Raw genomic sequence first — 23855 nt, 5'->3', positions numbered from 1 at the left:
ATCTCAGGGTCTTCTTCTCGGGAACCAACCTGAAGCAGCACCTTTCTACCCATTTTTAAGTGTAGTCAAAGGCTCTATAATTCTCAGGCAGTACATTCCCAAAGTGCAGCAGAACAGCCCGGCGTCTCTGGTGTGATAAGTCAAATCCTTCTGAGTTCTCTCGCCATCAGTGTGGGATGAAACTGCGCCACTATACTGCTCCAGTCCGCAGTGGGTAAGTGCTGGGCCAAATAAACATCTGCCCCAAGGACAAAAAAATCATTCTCAGCAACCAATTTCAATCCGATTAAAGAGGACAAACTTTCCCCAAAGCAATACAACTTGCAAAGAGGTGCTCTACCCAAAATTAGATTCTATAATTGGCCAAGCTGATTCTCTTCCCCTCTTCTACCTCCTGCCCGGATGCCAACCATACATAGGAAGTAAGTCCACCACATGCTGTTGTGAAAGAACAAGCCATCTACCCTGAGAGCCATTTTTAGTAATACAACGACTCAACAGGGGCCTTGACAAAAAACATCTCTTTTCTCTGGTCCAGTGATTCTCAAACTATGGTGCCAGGACCACCAGCAGCAGCATCTGGGAACTGGTTAGAAGCACAAATGCTCTGACCCCCACCTGACACCTAGTGAATCAGAAGCTCTGGGGTTGGAAGCCTTCCAGGAATTCTGAGGCATGCTCGAAGCTGAGAACCACTGCTTTGGTCAAGTCAGGCATCTTCTGTCTTTAATCTCTGCAAACATTTTTTCAAATTCTCAGGAGAGAAAGTAGGATTGGCTGTTACTAAGGAGTTTCAATCCTCGATGCAATCATCTATGGCAAGGAGAAAGGATGAGTAGAACGAGGGGAACTCTGAGAACAGAGATGCCTCTGTGAACTACTGCATCCACCATTATTCACTGGTCTAGGAGTCATGGAAGAAGTCATCTACGATGTACTAGAATACAATGAATCAGATCAGCCAAATATAGTGGTCTTCATGACAGTGATTTTGAAAAATGGAAACGAAGCAAGTTTCTCTGCTTTAGACTGTTTAGCAGTGCCTAATATTGAGGTGAGTGCTCCTCCAGTGTGCTCTTATAACGTGACTGAATTATCCATTAGTGTACATACTGTCAAACTTGCTTACTTTTTTTTGTCCCTATACTGGAAGCATCTCAAAGACAGGGACTATTTCTTGTTCACCTCTGCATCTCTAATGACTGTACCACAGTTAGGTGATCAATAAACGTTTCTTACATGTTGAATAAGTAAAAAGAAACGAGGCATCAAAATAATGTAGTAAATTCCTAACTAGAGGAAAGCCCTGGGATTAGGATTGAGGGTTAGGTTCTTCCATTTACATAAGTGACTCAAGGCAGCTCTAAACAAAATCCAGGTAGACCCAAAAGTACTTTGTGGTAAAGTGGTAGGGTAGGGTGACAACAGTGGAAACATTTTACAAAGGAAAGGTCCTTTTTTGTTTTTTGTTTTTGGTGCTTGCAGAGTGTAAACTCTTTCCTCCCCTACCCAGTTCTATTGCGATATAATCAACATACAGCACTGTATATGTTTAAAGTACATAGCATAGTGATTTGATTCACATATATTGTGAAATTATTGCCAGAGCTGTTCCAGGTCTTTGCTCAAAACCCATCAACCACTGCCTTTAGCAGGAGTTAACATAATCTTTAAATTAAAGGGTCCAGAGATAAGAAAGGAAGCTACAAAAACAAACAAACAAACAAACAAAAAACAGGAGATGGAACCAGCTGGGACCAAGACAGCAACGAATCTGACCTCCAACAGACCCTGAGTCTCATTATTTGCTGATTTTACTACATTAGCATATTTAAATGACACACCTACTGGTGGCCAGGACCAGACATTAAGGATCAAAAAAGGATACAAAGGGGGTGGCACCCCACTCCCTTGGAAAAAGCCCTGCCCCTTCCCCAGTAGACTAATGCATATGCCTCCCCACCATTAGCCTCACTCCTCCTCCCTTTGTCTTCACTCTTTAAAATTAAATCCCTCTCAACAGGTGGGCAAGAAGATGATCTGTGAACTTAGTTCCCCTTCTCCATTCTTTGGCCACTGAATAAAGCTTGTGCTGAGTCGATCTCAGCTCAGTTTTGTTATTACTCGGCTGCTCTAACCTGAACGGAAAAAGAACCCTCCCCTGCCGAGACAGAGAGCCTTGACCCAGGATAGGACCCGAACAGGGTCCATACGACAATAATTTTAGTTAACATCCATCATCTCATATAGGTACAAAAGAAAAAAAGAAAAAGGAAAAAAAGGTTTTTTACCTTATGTTAAGAACCCTTAGGATTTACTCTTAACAACTTTCCTATATACCACCCAGCAGTGTTAACTATAGTCATCATGTTGTACGTTACATCCCTAGTACTTTTTACCTTATAACTGCAAGTTTGTACCTTTTGACCACCTTCCTCCAATTCCCCCTCCCCTCATCCCCCACTCTGGTAACCACATATTTGATATCTTTTTCTATGAGTTTAGGTTGTTTTGTTTGTTTGTTTGTTTGTTTGTTTTAGATACCACATATAAGTGAAATCGTACAGTATTTGTCTTTCTCTGTCTGACTTATTTCACCTAGCATAATACCCTCCAGTTCCATCCATGTTGTCGCACATGGCAGGATTTCATTCTTGTTTACGGCTGAATAATATCCCATTGTGCATATATATACTACAACTTCTTTATCCATTCATCTGTTCATGCACTAGAAAGGTCTTTAATTGGAATCTTAAATTGCTTTTGTCTCACAAAGGAGAGGTCTGTGGTTGCTTTTCAGACCCCAGAAAATAACATTTTTTCCATTAAAATCTATTCTTTTACTGTAAGGAATTTATGCCATTTCCTGGGCTCTCAAACCCTTTGTGAAGCTCCATTTGGAGGACAGGGCAAGTTTTGAGGGGAGGGATGTGAAATCTGAAGACTGAGTATAAAAGGGCTGGGGGGAGCAGAGCAAACATAAAGAAAAGTGGGTTTGGGCTGGGGTGCTCGAGACCTTTGCCAAGCAAATACGTTGGGGATGGGGAGATGAGGAACATCATCTGGTTTTTTAGAAAGGGAGTTTTAAGTTAAGGACCATTTATTTTAATAGGCATAAATGTAAAACTACAATTTAAATCACCTTCCAGAAGTGAAGACATACAACTAATTCATAAGCAGAAGGGGATCAGAAAATGCCACACCTGTGGGACTTCCTTGGTGGCCCAGCAGCTAAGACTCCGCGCTCCCAATGCAGGGGGCCCAGGTTCCATCCCTGGTCAGGGAACTAGATCCCTCATGCCGCAACTAAGAGTTCACATTCTGCAACTAAAAATCCTGCGGGCCGCAACTAAGACCTGGCACAGCCAAATAAATAAATATTAAAAAGAAAAAGAAAATGCCACCCCTAAATATGCCACCTTGACATAAGGATTATTTTGAGCTAAAGGCAGTTAAGAAGCAACAAATGCAGAAAGAACTCTCTGCCCTCCTCCTATCTGCCTAGAGGCAGAGCACAAATTTCTCCTTGTAAAAGTGTTCCCACTCCCCTCTCCCACACCAGGAAGAGGAAAACCACCATTATCACCTGAGACAGAACCTCAGTCCCAAGATGGGTCTGCATAACAAACCTTACTAAACAGCTTTTATCTTCCACTTGTTTCTCCCATATATTTTACCTTCCCACAATTTACTGCCCCTGGAATCCCAAACCCCTTGTTCTTCGTCTTATCACTTCTCCACAAACTTATCACCCCTTGTTAAAATGGAATATAAGCCCCTGGATCTAAGTGCCTGTTGGGGTCTTTACTTCCTTTTCTGTGAGGCCCTCATGTGCATATGTAATAAACCTTTTCTCCTGTTAATCTGTCTATTGTCAGTTTAATTAGCAGGCCCCAGCTACTGAACATAAAAGCATATAGGAAAAGTTTCTCTCTCCCTGCAATATTTTCTTGGGTCCTAGAGAAACAGCTTTTATCTTAAGATGTGGAAAAGAACACCTTTAGTTTTTTTTCACAAGTTTTGGATTTTGTCTTCCTCTCTTTTGTTGTATGTGTTCATCTTGGTGGTTTCCTTGATTTTTCCAGTCAGTGATATCTGCATGATTCAGATCATCCCAGGCTTCCCTGTACCCAACCTTTGAGGTAATTGATGATAAAGGAAATATAAAGACTTTGAGACATAGTATTTTTTTTTTTTTTTGGCCACACCATGCGGCATGTGGGATCTTAGTTCCCCGACCAGGGATTGAACCCGCGCCCTCTGCACTGGAAGTGTGGAGTCTTAACCGCTAGACCGCCAGGGAAGTTCTGAGACATAGTATTAAGGTGAATTTACTTCTGAACAAGAGAGGGAAAACCTGATCGAACACGGCAGGATTAGGTCCTATGGGATGGAGTCTTCAAACTAACTATCAAATAATAATTCAGAGACAATTAAAGTATTGAGGATTTACTTATATTTAGGGACTACACAAGGGAGTACAGCTCCCATGGAGACCCTCTCAGACCAAAAGCAAGGGTGGGACTTATAAAAATCAAACCTAGAAAGTTTCATAAAGGATGACTGGTTGAACAAGACCAAGCTTGTCAGTTCAAGATTGGTTCATTGTAATGAAGCCGGGCACAGGCCATTTACGGAACCCCAAGTCTGGTTGTGGTTTTTAGGAACTGTGTTTACCCATCAAGTCTGTTATGTTGACCCCAGATATGCAGTTGAGTTATATATAGGCTGCAAAAAGTCACAGTTGCATCATGAAGCCATTTTTCTGCTGATTTGGACCAGTTTTCCAGTAAGTGGCTGCTCAGTTCCTTTTAGTGGGGCCCTGACCACACACTGTCTTGCAATTTCTCATACCCTCTGGCTCAGGATTCTGCAAACCTCCTACTTTGCTAAACCCAGGGTTTGTCACTGTGATCAGGAACATCTCCATGGTGACAGACATTCTTTGCTTGACCAAACTTCAGTCAGGCTCTTGAACCTTCTCCTAGGCCCATCTGCACACTTTCTTGTAGAATCTATTTTTGGCAAGAACCCTGCTAAATCAGTTTAACCAGAACTCCCTCCCCTGGATATCTGATCGCCCTCAATATATGATCAGGTTCCTCATCCTCCACCATCCCCCAGGTAATGTCTGACCACCCTGCCTTGTTTTCAGTAAAGAATCCTGTTAGGTCAGTTTAGCTAGAACCCCCCCTTACCCCTGATGTTTCCCCTTAGTAATTTTCTATCCACTGACCTCCCACCCTGCTCCTTGGCTATAAATCCCCACTTGCCCATGCCATATTTGGAGTGGAATCCAATCTCTCTCCTCCAGTGGGCCCTATACCTATCATGAGGGTCTTGAATATACTTTTCTTTAACAATGATTCATATCTGAAGGGAGAATATATTAAGTGGACAAGGTAGAAAAGAATGTATCTGTGTTGGGAGGTACCCAAGACCACCCCTAGGTTTGATTATTCACTAGAACTCACAGAACTTTTTTTTATTGGAAGCTGGTTTTTTAACTGGAGGCTGGTCACATAGGCAGCCTCTGCCTAGCATGTATAAAAATTCTAGATTCTTGGAAGGAAAGCAGGTGTTCAGCATAAACCATATTGTTTGTACAGTGCAGGCACAGTGAGCTAGTCTTATCAGCTAAGAGTGGGAACTCTCTCCACAATCGAAGTTTCCAGATGCCAGTCAACAGCCAACCTAAGCAGGCCTTTAGCAGGCAACCTAAGCTGCCAACATAAGCAGGCTTTTCAAAGGATTGCAGTCAGGCCTGCTACGTGAACTCTTTTCTGCACATATCCTCATTTGAAATCATTCTTTATCATGTTCAACTGTTTTATTTAGGGCACCATGGACAACATAAATATTTCTATAAAAGATTTATCAATTTTAAGGAAGATATCTACTTCTCCACTTAAGTTTTACAAAGATTTTGTTCCCTGGATTAATTTTTTCTGTCAGATCTCCCAGACAAGGGATCAGCAAATTATGGCCTGTGGGCTAAATACAGCTTGCCCTTGCTTTTGTAAATAAAGTTTTATTGGAACGCAGCCATGCCCATCCATTTATATATTGTTTACAGTTGCTTTTACACTAGAAGGGCAGGCTAGGATAGTTGTGACAGAGATTGTATGGGCCTCAAAGCCTAAAATATTTACTATCTGGTCCTTCAGAGAGGAAGTTTGCTGACCCCCATCTTAGACCATAAAAAGTGCAAATAATCAGCTTTCTTTTAATACTCTCAGGTATGTTCTTCAAAATATGTATTTCCTGTTTTGAATATAGTGTTCATCTAATAAGGAGAAAACATTGAGAATAAGACCACTAGATGGGTATTAACTCTTGGGATGGTTTTCTCCATCTAAGTAGTTTACTTCTGCCCAGTATACAGAATTGTCACAATAATGGCTAAAATGTTCTAAGAAACAGTGTTCTCCAATAATACAAAGAATTGTTGCTATATTTATTTTTTTATTATTATTTTATAGCACCAGGCTTCAGAGTGCTAGAAGAAATCTGATATTGGAGAAAGTGACCCCTTCTCTTGGTTTTGGAAATTCCCTAGTGATCATTTATGGGCTTTAAGACAGTTGGTTTAAAATAATTTCTCTGAAGGCAATTTTCAGAGGAGAGGGTAGGCTGTTCCTTGAAGTCTTACCACTCATCCTGATCAAGCACAAGCTTGGGATGTACAAACCCTACTGTCAACCTCACATTGTTTTGGATGGAATACAGCTGAAAGCAGTTTCTAAATGTCCCCGCCTCAAGGATATTATACAGACAAGATTTACTGATAGACAAAGAAAGAGAAAACCAGACCAAAAAAGTTATTGTGAATTTCAGGAGACCAACTGTCCATGGACATCAAAATTCTGCACAGGAAGCTTAGGGTTAAAAGTGCAATAATCATTTCTAACTGCGCTGGGACTTGTAGAGGCAGCAATTTGTAGAGGGGTCATTCCAACTCCCAGAGCAGCACTCAAGTGGTACTACCCTTGAGTCTCCCTCATGTGGGAAGACAAGATGAGGCCCAGGAATTCTCCAAGCTCGAGACACAGAAGCAAATCTTTCTTCAACAGGGGTCTGCTGCAGAATGGATAACAGGGGGCCGAGACCACAGGTGGTGGGAGTGACTCTGAGAAGATGTCCATAATCAAGGTGAACGAAAGGAAGATACAGAACCTTCTCACGCACTTCTAGCAACCTAGGCAAAAACACTGAATTGCAGAAGCAGCCCTATCTGATATTCATTCATTCATTCATCCGTATTCATTCACTCAGGAAATATTTACTGATTATGTGGTATGTGCTAAATGCTAGGTGCTGAGTAAAAAATGGAGCTGACAGTATAGTGGAGGAGATGGACCTTAAATAAATAGGAGCAGTATAACATAATGGTTAGTAGAGTGGCTTCAAACTACTCGGGTTCAAATTCTAGCTCTGCCACTTGCTATTCTGAGCAAGTTCACTTAACCTCTCTGGGACTCAGTTTTCTCATCTATTAAGTAGGATTAATAATAATACCGACCCTCTTTGAGATGAACCAACTGTAACTGCACACAACATGGGTGAATGTTGAATGAAAGAGGCCAAACACAAGGGTACACACTGTATGACTCCATTTACGTAAAGTTCAAAAAGAGGGAAAATGAAATCTATGGGGTCAGAAGTCAGGATAGTGGTTACCCTTGGTGAGGAGTGAGGGTGTGATTACCTGAAGGAGACATGAGGGGGACTCCAGGGTTCAGGTAATACTGTGTTTCTTCTTTGGCTGCTGGTTACACGAATGTGCTCACTTTGTGAAAATTCATTGGGCTGAACATTCATGTGAACTCTTCTACATGTAGGTAACATTTCCATAAAAAGTTGGGAAAAAACTATAGGAACAAAGTTAAAAGACAGATTTAGGGCTTCCCTGGTGGTGCAGTGGTTAAGAATCCACCTGCCAATGCAGGGTACACGGGTTCGAACCCTGGTCTGGGAAGATCCCACATGCCGCGGAGCAACTAAGCCCGTGCGCCACAGCTACTGAGCCTGTGCTCCAGAGCCCGCGAGCCACAACTACTGAAGTCCGCGCGCCTAGAGCCCGTGCTCCGCAACAAGAGAAGCCACCTCGATGAGAAGCCTGTGCACCGCAACGAAGAGTAGGCCCCGCTCGCTGCAACTAGAGAAAGCCCGCGCGCAGCAACGAAGACCCGACGCAGCCAAAAATAAATAAATAAATACATTTATTTTTTAAAAAGACAGATTTAGATAAAAGACAATTTTTATGCACAGACATGTTCTTTATAGTTTTATTTATCCCTATGAAAAATTAGAGACAGCCTAAAAGTCCAACAGCTTTTTAAAAGATAACCATGGTGACTGTAACAGAAAAATTCTCACAATCTATTACTAATTGATCAAAACAGAACATAGCATTTTGAACACATACTACAACTTTATTTCTGTAATCATTAAAATCTATTATTAAAAAGGAAAAATAATGACCTCATTGGGTTGTTGGAAGGATTAAAGTGCACGGAAGAGTACTCAGCATGCAGTAAATGCTCAACGCTGTGAACTGTTACTGTCTCTGTACGGATATATAACTGCACACTGTGAGAAGAAATATAATGCAAAATGTGGTGCTATAAGAGTGGACCCAGGATCCAGGTTAGGTTTTCAAAACAAAGGATTCCTCTCATCCAGGACGCCATGATGCCGACCCAGAGCATTAACCACTAAGAGGCTTTGCACTCAGAGTCCAGAGCCACAAACCTCGGCACAGGTCACAAACGAACACCCAAACAGAAAGGACTGCAGACACTCACTGATAACAGCAGTAATACAGTACATGGACATAGCCTGTTATGGTTTAAGAAGTATTTTCACACAAAAAGACTCATGTAGGTATAACAACAAACCAGTGAGGTAGATAATATTGCCAGTCCTCAGATGAAGTGACTGAGCTGTAATGACTTCTTTAACGTAACCCAGAAAGGGGAAGTACTGAGATTTGAGCTTCATTTGTCTATATATCCAACTTCAAAACATGCATTTCCCCCAGTGCCCCAGACCTTCCACAATCTGGGCAGAAGGCACTCTGCCTCCCATTCCTGTCCCTTGAGATCTGGGAAGGAAAGCAGAAGAGTGCACGCTAGTCTTTCCTTCTATTGAAGGACTACTGCCTGGGAAGGAAAGAAATTGAGCCAGTCAGATCTCCTTGTACACATGCTAATGACAGACCTCCTAGCAAACACTCGAATAGTATTAACTAGTAGGAGAGTCTTTATCTATGGAATACTTTGAGGAGGATGTACTTGGTTTGTCTGGCATTGTTTGTGGTAAACAAACCTGGAACATACGTAGTTATGGGGCATGGCTCCCTGGAAAATGTAAGTTATGTAACAATCAGAGTAGGAAAAAGTGGAGACATACCATCACCAAAGTAGCTTTCTTTTCTTGTAAGTGATGACTGCACACATTGCTTAGAGATCTTATATATTTTTTTTTGTATAAAAAACAAACAAACAAAACAACTAATACTAAACTTTCATTGGGTTATTTGTATGGAAATATGTTAATATAAATGTTTCAGACATTACATGAAATTTCTAAAAATCTTATATGTTCTGGTATAATGTTATTAAGTCATAATTCTAGTTATTACTTTAAAATGTATATCTCAGAAATAACTAAATTTCCTTGTCAATTGAATTATTATGAACTTTCATCAAATCTTTAACCGTGGTCATTTTTAAGTCTTTTGTCATTTACAGAGAGTTCTGGGTGTACTCTGATGCTTTTGCAAAAATGTTCCTATAAAAGGGTTTCATCTTCAAGGAATTCATGGAAAAGACTCTGACAAGTACAGGTTTCTGGTAACTGACTGCCGCTGAACCGAATGAATAAGCATTTTCAGAACTCTAATGAAAAACTGATGAACTCATAAAAGTGCTAACAAAAGATCAAGATGAAAAAAAAATTAATTACATGGGACTGAGTGAACTGATGAGGATGATTATAATTTTTGTGACATTCTGTTTCAATAAAAAAAAAAATCCAACAAGGACTCAGAGGCAAAGAATATACAAATCAATTTTCACTGCAAAGTAAAGGAGCTGTTACAGTGGAGGATTACTGGACTGAATGTCAATATTATGACATAGTATGAGTGTGTTTCGTGTTTGGTAATTGCAATCATTGTTGCTTTTGTTGTGGTCATCCATGTACAATGCTTGGTGTCAGTCTATTTATCTCTTGTAAAAATAAAATACAGTGTGTGTGTGTGAAGTAAAAAAAAAAAAAAAAAGATCTTATATGTTAAATCGGACCTGGTATGTGTCTTAATGTGGCAAGAAAGGGCCAGAAGAGCTGCACTGGTAGTCCCTGACTTCCCCCTGCTTTGTCTGTGCTCATTACTTGTACCCTTGAAATTATCAGTAAAGCTTGATGCTGGGTAAGATGTGTGATTCTTGAAAGTCTGATTTGCCAATTTGATCCCTGTGTTAGCTCAGAAACGATGGGTATACAGCAGTAAGTATAGCTGAATTTTTGGGGTGTCCAAGGAGCACACTCAATGTGAAAACATCTTCAGACCACAACCCTTAGGGGTTGAGCCACATCAGGGGACACCCCAGAAGCTCCAAAGACATGAATAGCCCAAATTAGGGTAGAGTCACTCCAGATGGGGTTTCATTTCCCAAAGGGGACAGGATGATTCCACTGAGAGATAGACAGGTCTTTCTAGATGGTCACAAGTTCTTGAACCAGAACCTTAGCCCTGGAAAAGACTCAACATTATTTTTCACTACTACTCAAATCCACACCCTGGTTCACATTCCAAGTTTGCTGGTGGTACTTTAACTAAAGACCATTTGATAGAAAAAGAAAGAAGAAATCTTTCTTCAGAAGGCTTACCTGGTCAAAAGTCACCTCTTCTACAATGTCCCTGACTGTCGTGCTTGGTTTCAATCACTTTAATTAGCAACTGGTCCCTAGGGAGACCCCCAGATACTCCTTGCATTCTTTCCTTTTGCCATAAGTAAGCCCAAGTACTACCCACAAGCTTAGACCCAGGACTACCTTGTCAATACTTCAAATACTAGGCAAATGCAGAATTTTCCATTACTCATCCACAAGCTTCTCTTACTGAAGCAGGGAAAGGAAGTCCATAGGAAGTCACCTTGTCATAGCCAATAGGTTGACGATGGCTCAGAATAAGGCAAATGTGCAATCCTCCCCACCCTACCCCTGCAAATCCACAAATAAAAGTTGTTCTTCGATCATTAGATAGAGCATAGTCTTCTGTGGAGGCATGCTGTTATTACAAACATAAACACTTCATCTCCTTGTAGGTAATCCATCTCCAGAGAGGATTCTTCTGCTCTGCTTGGAAATTAGGTCACAACTTTTAACTCAAAGCTATAGTATATGAAAGCTAGATCTTCCAGTGTGAGCATCTAAGGATGTATCATAGTGGAGTAGGGTGGCCATAGCTGACCAGGAGGAAATGAATAAAATTATCTAAGTGGTTTCTGGTGGTTGTATCTTAGTTACTGAGCCTCATTAAAATATTTATCTGGTCAATACATATTGTAAAGCATGCTGTGTTCTGTCTTACATGTGGGAGTAGATTCTGTCTACTTGGCTAATGGGTACAAAAGCCTGAAGGCACCAGAGTTAGGTGGAGTTTACTGGCTTTTTATAATTCTTCATTAAAAAAAAAATTCCACAGGCACACAGCAGGCTGGCTGTAGACAAAACTGAGAGAGATGAAGTGTACCTTTGGCTCTACCATTATTTTCTTTCTCTCCCTGAAATAGCCATTCCCCTCATACGAAAAGTATCCTTTTTCTAAATGTTACAGTCCTGAGCTCACCCCAAAAAATACCTTGCTGTGTCCCAAAGTTCTCTATCTGGTAACAGAAACTCTGAAATTGTAACCATCCACTCCATTCATTCATTAATTCACTAAACATTATTGGGCACTGTTTTGTGTCAGACATTTTAAGTTGTTGGGGACAAAAAAATGTGTAAGAAAGATCCTTCCTTTCCTTCTTCCCTGCCCACAAAATCCTATTATTTTGGCCTCATAAAAATCTCTTGGAGGGACTTCCCTGGTGGCCCAGTGGGTAAGACTCCGAGCTCCCGATGCAGGGGGCCCGGGTTTGATCCCTGGTCGGGGAACTAGATCCCGCATGCATGCTGCAACTAGGAGTCCACATGCCGCAACTAAGACCTGGCGCAGCCTGCCTAAATAAATAAATAAATAAATAAATAAATAAATATTTTAAAAAATCTCTTGGATTCTCTCTTCCCTTTCTACATCCCTGCCACCATCATTTTGACTCAGCCCTGGTGAACTAATATTGGATCTACCACAGTAGTCTTAACTACCCATCCTCTTTGCATCCTTTTCCTTCAAACCCAGTCTCCACATATGAATTAATATTCCTAAAATGTTCTTCTTGCTCCAAGCTGCCCTCAGATCCTCTATGATCTGATCCTTTCCTGCCTTCCTAGATGTATCCATTCCCATTCTGTAATAGTTATGCCAATCTGCTTAGGTTCTTGGACTACACTATGCTCCTGTGCCTCTGTGCCTTACCACGTGGAAGATTTTTTGCTAACAGTTTTACTGAGATATAATTCACATACCATACAATTCACCCACAAAAGTGTATAATTCAATGGTTTTTGGTATATCTACAAAGTTGTGTAACCATTGCCACAATTGATTTTAGAACATTTTCATCAGCCCCAAGAGAAACCCCTTACCCATTGGCTGTCACTCCCCATTTCTCTCCAATCCCCTCTCAGCCCTAGGCAATCATCAATATACATTTTGTCTCTATGGATTTGCCTGTTCTGTACATTTCACATAAATGGAATCATGTATTTAGCCTTTTGTGTCTGGTGTCTTTCATTTGCATAATGATGTAGCATGTATTAGTACTTTATTTCTTGTTATTGACAAATAATATTACATTGTATGGATATACCACATTGTATTTATTCATTCATCAGTTGATGGACATTTGGCTTGTTTCTATTTTTTGGCTATTATGAATAATGCAGCTATGAATCATTCATGTACAAATATTTGTGTGAAAATATGTCTTCAGTTGTCTTGGGTATATACAGGCATACCTTGGAGATTTTGCAGGTTGGGTTCCAGACCACCACAATAAATTGAATACCACAATAAAGCGAGTCACATGAATTTTTTGGCTTCCCAGTACATATAAAAGTTATGTCTACACTATACTGTAGTCCATTAAATGCACAATAGCATTATGTCTAAAAAATGTACATACCTTAATTTAAAAATACTTTATTGCTAAAAAATGCTAACCGTCATCTGACAACACAGGGTTGCCACAAACTTTAATTTGTAAAAAACATAGTACCTGTGAAGCGCAATAAAGCAAAGCACAGTAAGATAAGGTATGCCTGTATCTTGGAGTGGAAGTGCTGGATCATATGGTAACTCCATGTTTAATCTTTTGAGGAACTAGCAGGCTGTTTTCCAAAGTAGCTATATAATCTTACATTCCCAAGAACAGTGTATGAAGGTTCCAATTTCTCCACGATCTCACCAGCTCTTATTACTATCTGTTTTTTTGATGAGAGACATCCTAGTGGGGGTGAAGTGGTATCACATTGTGGTTTTGATTTGCATTTCCCTGATGATTAATGATGCTGAGCATACTTCCATGTGATTATAGAGATCTTCTTTGGAGAACAGGTACCTCTCTGCTTTATGCTCTTCCCTTGTCTTGAATGCCCTCTCTCCCACCTTGGTCCCCATTCCTGGTTTGTTGGGAACTTCTACTTATCCTTCAAAATCTGGCTTAACCATCATATTCTCTCTGAGGTCTTCCTTGACTCTCCCAGGTAGAACTATCTCCTTTGAGCCACTTGTGTATGCTCTGCAGCACTTATTACCCTGTGTTTTCTAACATGTAGGAATTCCCCCACACCACAGACTTGGGGCTTGGTCATGTAACCTGCTTTAGTCAATGGAACATGGACATTTATGACTTATACCACATCCTAATACAAGCTCTCATGCTATTTTCGATATGGCTTTGTTCCCCTTTTTGACCTTCTGCCTTCCACCATGAGAAGAGCTCCAGATAGTATCTGCTCTTCAGCTTGGGTTCCAGAATGAGAAGACACATGGAGCTAAGTTGAGCCCAACAGAGCCCAAAGGTCCCCAAATGAATTCTGCCAAATTATAGTTTTTTGCTACTCAAAGTGTGACCCAAAATGAAGCATCCACATTTATAATATTTACAAATATTTATATTTACAAATATTCAGTGCAATGCTTCTCCTCTGAAAGAGGCTGAGAAATCTTACAAACTGATGCTTAGGAGGAATCCTGAAAAGTGATCTGGTAACACTTTTCATCTTAGATAGGCTTCACTTCAAACATGTGAGAACATTTTTAAAAAGAATTCCAGTAAAGAATAACACAGTAATACAGGAATAAATTTAATATTTAATGAACATGTGTAATGGTGGGATTCTGCTTTATATCTAACTTATTTCTTCATGCTATAGTTTAAATTATTTTCCTAAACCTTGGAGAAACAGAGGAAAACTGATCTCTGCTTCTGCGATAGAGATTTTTATCTAGGAGGTTCAACCATAAAACAGTGGTTTAAAAGATACAGGCACCCCTATGTTCATAGCAGCACTATTCACAATAGCCAAGACATGGAAACAACCTAAATGTCCATCGACAGATGAATGGATAAAGAAGATGTGGTACATATATACAATGGAATACTACTCAGACATAAAAAAGAATGAAATATTGCCATTTGCAGCAACATGGATGGGTCTAGAGATTATCATACTAAATGAAGTAAGTCACAAAGAGAAAGATACACACCATATGATATCACTTATATGTGGAATCTAAAATATGACATAAATGAACCTATCTACAAAGCAGAAACAGACTCACAGACATAGAGAACAGACCTGTAGTTGCCAAGGGGGTGGGGGAGGGATGGACTGGGAGTTTGGGGTTAGTAGATGCAAACTATTACATATAGACTGGATGGACAAGAATGTCCTACTGAATAGCACAGGGAACTATATTCAATGTCCATAATGGAATAGAAAATAAAAAAGAATGTGTGTGTGTGTGTCTATATATATATATATTTATATATATATATAAATAAATATATATAAAACTGAGTCACTTTGCTATACAGCAGGAATTAACACAACATTGTAAATCAACTATACTTCAATAAAAAATAAATAAATAAAACAGCGGTTTGAAAAGAGAGAAATTTTGTCCCTCAGAGGACATTTGGCAATGTCTGGAAACATTTTCGGTTGCCACATCTGTGGGAGAGTGGTGATGGTGGAGGGTACTACTGGGATCTTGTGGGTAGAAGCCAGGAATGCTGCTAGACATCCTACAATGCATGGGACAGCCCCCATAGCAAGAACAAAATCTAGCCCCAAATGCCAATAGTTGTAAGGTTGAGAACTCCTGCTATAAACTATCAAGACTGGTGGTAAGGATGGGTGAAATGAGTCTCATTATTTTTTTTTATTACTGAAGTATATTCACACTTAACCTTTGAGACCATCCCATGGCCTCAGTTGGCTGCACTGCCAACATCAATTCCTCATCCCCACCCCCCAACTTTCCCTTCCAACAGCCATCAGTTTCTCAGGGGTGGAGCATTTGAGCAAAACTAAGCCAGTAAGTGCACTCCATCTCTCTATACAATGATTCGTTCAGAGGTAGGCATGTGGCATGCTCTAGGCCAATCAGAGTGAATATTAGAACTGCTGCTGGGAAGGCAGCAAGTTCTCTTTCTCCTGCTAGAAGTGAAGGAAGAAAAAGGAACCTTAGGTATTGCCTGCAGCCATCTTGAGACTGCAACAGGATGCATCTTTAGGTTGAAAGACTCTGCAAAAAGCAGAGTGGAGAGACAAAATCCTTGCTGATGTATTTAGGCTACTGGATCAAGGCTCTCCAAAAGCCAACCTAGTCTGTAAACTTTTTGCTTGCATGGGTTATAAATCCCTTCATTATTTAAGCCATTTTGAGTTACATTTTCTGTCACTTGCTATCAAAAGCAACCTACTGATATAACCATCCTTAACACTTTTCTCCAAGATTGAATGTTGACAGTGATTCCAAAAGGAGGGAATGAATTAATCTAGGATGGTCAGGAGTATGTATGGTTTGAACAAACTTTTCAGGTGATTCTGACGTTCCTTTGCTTCTCTCCTCTCATCCCCAGTGCCATAGACTGAGCGTTTATGCCCCACCAAAATTCATGTTGCAACTGAATCCCCACTGAGATGGTATTTGGAGGTGGGGCCTTTGGGATATGATTAGTGCATTTATAAAAGAGACCCCCAAAGCTCCTTGGCGCCTTCTGCCACGTGAGGATATAGTGAAAAGATGGCCATCTACGAATCAAGAAGCAGGCCCTCACCAGACACCAAATCTGCCAGCACCTTGATCTTGGACTTCCCAGCCTCCAGAACTGTGAGAAATAAATTTATGTTGTTTATAAGCCACCTGTCAACTAAAAAAATATGCACCACCTAAAAGTTGAGAGTTATGTTTTATTCGGGGGACATACTGAGGACTTCAAACCCGGAGGCAGCATCTCAGGTAACCCTGAAAAAACTGCTCTGAGGAGGCGAGGGGGGAGCTAGGATATAGAATAGTTTTGCAACAAAGGGCAGGTAGTAGGAACAAAAGATTACTGTTAATTAAAGAAAGCTAGAGATCTCAAGTTAAGGAATTTAGCACTTTTCTTTGTATGGGAAGATGCAAGAGTCTGGGCTCACTGAAACCATTCCTTTGATATGCACCTCAGCTATCTGGGGCCAGTATCCTGTGTTTTCACATCCTGAGTTCCCTCAGGGCTCACCGTGGGGAGTGGCTGCAGTTTGATGGCTGCTAGATGGCAGGTATTCTTTGTTTCCTTCCGGAGTTCCCTCAGGGCTCACCAGCTCACCTCCGAGGTGACTGTGACATGCTTTGTTTACTGATATGGCAGGCAGTATTTTATTTCTCACACCCAATCTATGGTATTCTGTTACAGCAGCCTGAACAGACTAAGACAGAAATTGGTACCAAGAAGTGGGGGTGCTGCTATAAAAGAATACATAAAAATGTGGAAGCGGCATTGGAACAGGGTAATAACTAGAGGAGTTTTGAGGTGCACGCTAGAAAAAGCCTACATTTCCGTGAACGGGCTAAGACACCCGATAAGAAACATTATTTTAAAGCCTTCTCTATTGGTTAATTCTTGGCTGAAATTAAGAAAGACTTTTCCTTGATTTTAACTGTTAATGCAGTGTATTAATAACATGTCCTGTTACGCACTTTATGTGCATTATCTCCATCCATTCGTTCATTTTTCATGTATGGGTCCTTAAATTTATAGATAGTGGTAAAATAGTGGTCTCTGTATCCCCTAAAAAGTAATCTATGAAGATGAAATTGCTTATAGGCACAGAATGGAATTTGGGTTTATAGTTTGGACAAATAGCCATAATTGATACATGTATGTAGAACAACTGAAAATCATCCCCTGGGTTTTCTTCTTTGAAATACCTGCCGCAAGGTGAAGGTGACAATCAGATATCACTCTAGCTCAGTGGTTCTCAATACTCGCTGCTGCACGTGGGAATCAACTGGGGAGCTTTATTTTTTTTACTTGAGGTATAGTTGATGTACAATATTATGTAAGTTTCAGGTGTACAACATAGTGATTCACAATTTTTAAAGGTTATATTCCATTTATAGTTATTATAAAATATTGGCTATATTCCTTGTGCTGTATAATATATCCTTGTAGCTTATTTATTTTATACATAGTAGCTTGTGTCTCTCAATCCCCTCCCCCTATCTTGTCCTTCCTGCCTTCCCTCTCCCCACTGGTAACCAACCGTTTGTTCTCTACATCTGTGAGTCTGTTTCTGTTTTGCTATATTCATTAATTTGTTTTGTTTTATTTTTTAAGTTCCACATATAACTGGGGAGCTTTAAAAGCTCCTAATACCCAAGCCACCTCCAGAGATTCTGATTTAATCAATCCAGTGTTTGGCTTCCTGGTCATAGAATTTTTTAAAGCTCCCCAAATGATTCTAATGTGCAGCCAGAGTTGAGATCCCCCTGGGCTTCATGCAGCATAGAATCTTATAAATGCCGTTCAACATCCTCTTTATCTGCCAGGCTGACCATTTTGTTCTTAGTCAGTGATTTTTGTGTATGGTTTTCGGAACTTTTAGAGATTGTCTGAATCATAAATTTTCATTAGTTACGGATGAGACTAAATTTCATGGTTTCCCAAAATAAAATTACTTAATACTTTATGCTTGCTTAATGTTTCTGATTAGGAAAGACCCAACATGGGAATAGAAGTTTCATATTAAAGCAAATCAATAGACCATGAGACAGAAAAATGTTCAATGAACACCTCTCTGGGCATCTTATAGGGGTAAGTTCCTGGGCTATTAAAGACAGGGACGGTCACACATACATACACACACACACACACACACACACACACACACTAATAACCTATTTCCTTTGGTCTAATTTATTCCCAAATATCAGAAATAGGGACTATTCCATTGGCTTCAAAACCTGTGACACTTCCTCCTCTCTCTCAGGCCCAAATGCTAGTATATTACAGATGCCACAAAACCCAAACTGATCAGGGAATTTACATTCATCACCTTGATGCAGCATAAACTTAGGGATTTTCTTCTTGCAGCTGAGGATCACACGATGTAGAAAAATAATTCCAACTAGTCACAGGATAAGAACAGTGAAGACCTCAACAGAACATTAGACCCACATTGCAGGACCTCAAGGGTTATCCAGGAAGAGAAGGAACCAGAATTCTCTGGTTAAGTCTATTTCCTATTGTTCTGACAAATCCAGTTCCCATCAGAATGTTCACATGCCCCCACCTTTGACTGAACATGTGGAAACACTGTAACATCAAGTGCTGCAGAAAACTGTTGGCTCCACCTGGAACTGCTGTGTTCTACTGAGACCAGGAACTGGTCTCCCTGTCGCTGGTTGCCTCACACTAGAAGCTGTTCCTTCCTTGCGCAGTAAGTCAGATTGCCTCAGCACCTACATCAGAAAGGCTCTAGATTCCATTCATCCAGAATGCAATAGATAGCAATGTCAGGACAGGTTGGAGAAAAGCAAATTGGAAAATCCCTCACTTCAGCAAAATATAGGAATTGGCTGATGAGGGGAAAAAGCCAACACTTAAACAATTTCCAAATGCCCATCATGGTAACAAATAGCTATTTGTTATATTTCTCTTCTTTTTTCCCCCAATTTGCTGCCTTTGCAGGATCCCCCCTAAATGCTATTTTGAATTCTCTGTAGCAGTTGATAATTGAAAGTTATACACATTCTTGTGGATTGATTGAGCACCATCATAGCACTATCCAAATAGGATTCTGCTGGTTTCTGAGGTACAAGAAACACCGTTTTTATATTTCTTTTCTGAATTAACTTACTTGGAAATAATTTCAAATTCACAAGCTGTAAAAATAAACATTGTACAAAGAACCCTGTATATCCTTTACCCAGATTCACCTATTCTCCACCCCTCTCTCTTTGCAAATTTCATACGTCATGGCCCTTGATCCCTAAATATTTCTGTGTATACTTCCTAAGAGTAGAGATAGTCTCTTACATAACCACAGTACAGTTACAGACTCATTGGATGCCAGACATTGGGTTCATCGTTAGCTGCTGGGTTTTTTAAAAGTAATTTTTGTAATATTCTGTAATTCTTGGTAAATAATTTTGAGCTTTCCTCTGGGATGCAGTTAAGTTACTTGGAAATAATTTGATTCTTTCAAATCTTGCTTTTCAGCTTTGTTAGGCTGAATCAGACCAGAGCAGCCTTTAGTCTAGGCCTAGCTTGATCCCACTATTGAGATAACACCTTTCTAAGTACTCTACCTAATGCCCACATAGTACGAGGGTTCTCCAGTCTAGCTAAAGGGAAGATGAACTACTCCCAAACCTGTGTGATCGCCAAGAAGTTTTCCACTTGATACTTTTGGAAGATTATTTCCCTGGCCTCAGCTAGTTTCCTTAAAAACTCATGTACAAAAAAAAAAAAAAAAAAACTCATGTACAGATCAGCACTAAGCTGACGATTCAAGGGAGCCCCTCTGCAGACCTCCAGAGTTCAATCTCCAGGCAGCGCTCTCCTCTCTGGTCCCCTGCCCTGCAAATCCTAGCCACCGTGGCCTCTCCAAATTCTCAACTATGTCTCCTCAACTCAGGAAACCTGGGGGTTCTGTTTGCGTTTCCCGTCCCTGCACTGAGGCTTGCAAACTGGCTCCAGGCAGTAAACAGGGGCAATTATAGGGTTCACCTTGTTTGTTTCTCTTCTCTTAGGGATCTCTGTCCTGTGCTGCCTATTGTCCAATGTCTGCGAACCATCGTTTTGTACATTTTATCTGGTTCTTTAGTTGTTTAAGGTAGGACGGTTAAATCTGGTCCCTGTTACTTCATCATGGTCAGAACAATGTTTTTGTCTAATCTGTCCATATTTCAATTTTGTCAGTTGACCTAATAATGTCCTTTATGGTATTTTCACTTCCCCTGCAGTATACAGTTCGGTTTAGGCTCAGGTGTTGCCATTTAGCTGTCATATCTTTTCAGACTCCTTTAATCTCAAACATTTCCACAGCTTTTCTTTGTCTTTTATGACACTGACATTGAAAGAATACTGTCCCACCTCCTTTTCCTTGTTTTGTGTCCAGCTGATATTTCCTCAGGATTAGATTCAGATTATACATTCTCAGTCAAAATACTACATAGGTCACATGTATCCTTTTCAGGGTATCACCTCTGGAGCTACATGATATCCATCTCTCCTTCACTGGTGATGTTAATTTTGGTCACCTGGCCTAGGTGTTGTCCAATTTTTCCATTGTATAATTACTATTTTTTTCCTTCCCTTGCTACTAATGAGCAATCTCTGGGGAGACACTTAACAACCATGGAAATATCCTGCCCATCAAAATTTCCCCTACATTTAGTATCCATTGATGATTCTTGCCTGACTGAGGCTTTATTATGATGGTTGCAAAATGATAATCTTCCAACTCTAGGACTCCCTCCACGTTGACCCTTGGCATTGTACTTGTAAGCAAAAGCCCACCACCCTTCTCCCCCATTTATCCATTTATATACCTGTTTTTCCATTGGTTTATAATTCAGTACTGTAATTAATTATTTTGGTGCTCAAATTGTCTAAGATTTAGCCAGCAGAAGCCCCTTCAGGCTGGCTCCTCTGTACTTGTGGCATGTCCCTAATATTTTTCTCATCACTTCCTTACTTCCTGACATATCATGATATTCCATGCTCCTCTTGAATCGATCTTGCTCCTTCCCTGGAATCAGCCAGAGACACATAGTTTTAAACTGTGAAATGAAACTCTGACATACACAACTGGCTTTCTTCAAGATCTTAATCCAGGACAAAAGAAAAAATTCTCTCAGACAACCAAGTCATTTAAACTTGTGTCCCATACTACCAATCAAGCAGCACAATAATTGACGAAGGCACTATATATAACGCTACCTATAAACCCACTAAAACGGAAAATATTTGGAATATAAACTGAGTTATACTCTCTTCTATCCATAAAAGTTACTCACAACTTAGTTCACGTATGGTTAATTTACATATTCTGGATCACAGAAGTTTCATTACATTAATATATTTTGCATAGCACTTTATAAGCATCAGCTGTGTTAGACTGCATTAATAACCCAATTTCTTCATCTTTCCCAGTAACCATACCATTTACTGTGTGACTTTACACATCTTTCCATCAAAAGGCCAGGTATACAAGCCCACTCCTTAAGTTTCAGTTCAGCCATGTGGCTTGCTTTGACCAATGGTAGATATGACACAGGAGAGGCTTGTAAAAGTGCTTCCACAATGGGGCTTGTTCTCTTGCTATCTTGCACTCCTGCCATTTCCATGAGAAGGATATATGTGGGTTAATCACCCTTGTGCAGCCCCGGGGGGATCGGTCAACGTTCCAGGCATGTGAATCCAGCCAATATCGGCAGAGTTGCCCAGGAAGCCCAGCCTAGATTAACTAAAACCTGTAGATCTATGAAAAATAAATATTTATTGTCATATACCACAGAGGTTTGTGATTGTTACAAGGCAAATGCTAACTAATATGTTAGCTAATATAATACTCAAATATCACTCACTAGATAAGTAGAACGGATATCATTATCCTCTCTTTACAGATGTGGAAATGAGCCTCATAGAAGTCAAATGATGTGATCATAGTTCTACAGCAAGTAGGTGGGAGAACAATATTTCAGAACCTAGGTTTTCAGAGTTGGATTCCAGGGCTCTTTCCACCGCACCTCTTAGTAAAGCTGCCTGGAAGAGTGGAGTTTAAGGGCATTCCTGTGGAGTCACATGGTCAGCAGGGGTCCTACGACAAATGGTTGCTGAGCTGCACTCTTCGCTTGGCCACCTAAGACTACGGCTGCTTCACCCTTCCTGACTGGAAACCACCAAACTTGGAGCAGAGAACAGAGTGGCATGTGTCATTATAATTGGTCACAGTAGTAGCCAGTTTATTCTCTGTTCCGGAAGCTATAACCATTTGAGTTCAGCTCACAACTCATTACAAACTGAAACGAATATCCATGTTCTTCTGCGTAAAGAACTACCCACTTCAACAACAACCAAACAAAATAAGAATTACGGAATTGTAACTAAAGCCTAGAGTTTGATAAAGCAGGGCTGTTACCTTTTCTTAATGTCTTCACACAGGGGAAATCATTAAAATGATATTTAAGTTCTTTTTTGTACCACCGTGAAAGAGCTAAAATTTTCTTTAGCTTAGAAAATATCAACAGGCAGTGCGCTGGGCAGTCCCGCGGCTCCGTCTCCTGCTACGGCGGTGTGTGGACGGAACAGACCCAGGGGCGCCCCTCGCTCCCGCCTCCGACCCCCTCCAACCTGTGTTCCACTCGCAACCTTCGGAACCAGCCGCTCAGCTGTCCTCGGCCACCGGGACCGCCAACACCATATTTTGAGCTTAACTCCGTATTACCGATCCACCACGAGCTCCCAGATTCGCCAGAATGATTCCGCCGAGGTGGAGGCCGCCGTCAACCGCCTGGTCAACATGCATCTGCGGGTCTCGCGCACCTACCTCTCTCTGGGCTCCTATTTCCACCGCCACGACGCGGCTCTGGAGGGCCTGGGCCACTTTCTCCGCGAAGTGCCCGAGGGGAAGCGTGAGGGCGCCCAGCGCCTCTTGAAAATGCAAAAACAGCGCGGCGGCCGCGCTCTCTTCCAGGACGTGCAGAGGCGTCCCAGGATGAGTGGGGTGAAACCCAGGACGCTGTGGAAGCCGTCGTGCTCGCGGAGGAGAACCTGAACCAGGCCCCTGCGGACCTGCACGCCCTGGGCTCTGCCCGCGCAGACCCCCGCCTCTGTGACTTCCCGGAGAGCCGCCTCCTAGATGAGCAGGTGAAACTCATCCAGAAGATGCGCGACCACCTGACCAACCTCCGCAGGCCGGCTGGTCCCCAGGCGGGGCTGGGCGAGTCCCTCGTCGAAAGGCTCACCCTCCAGCACGACTAGGAGCCTCCGGAGCCCAGCGGCCTTTGAGGAGCCCCTCTGGCGTCAGGGCTTCTGCCTGAAGCCCCTCTCTGCAGCCACTAGGCAGCTTTTTAACCACCCTGGAGCCCTCTCCCAAGCCTTGGACCAAATGGAAACAATAAAGCTTTTTGCAGGAAAAAAAAAGAAAGGAAGAAAGAAAGAAAATACCAACAGTCACATTAA

At 41.2% G+C, this 23855-nt stretch overlaps 1 pseudogene; it reads left to right on the top strand.

Annotated features, from left to right (window-relative positions):
* Window positions 1–913: 913 nt before the first annotated feature.
* Window positions 914–23814, top strand: LOC133081717 (ferritin light chain-like; annotated as a pseudogene).
* The last annotated feature ends 41 nt before the right edge of the window (window positions 23815–23855 follow it).

Source organism: Eubalaena glacialis, chromosome X (genome assembly GCF_028564815.1).
Source record: "Eubalaena glacialis isolate mEubGla1 chromosome X, mEubGla1.1.hap2.+ XY, whole genome shotgun sequence".
Classification (NCBI taxonomy): domain Eukaryota; kingdom Metazoa; phylum Chordata; class Mammalia; order Artiodactyla; family Balaenidae; genus Eubalaena; species Eubalaena glacialis.
Note: the sequence above shows the minus strand (reverse complement) of the source record. Positions and strands in the feature narration are given on the sequence as shown.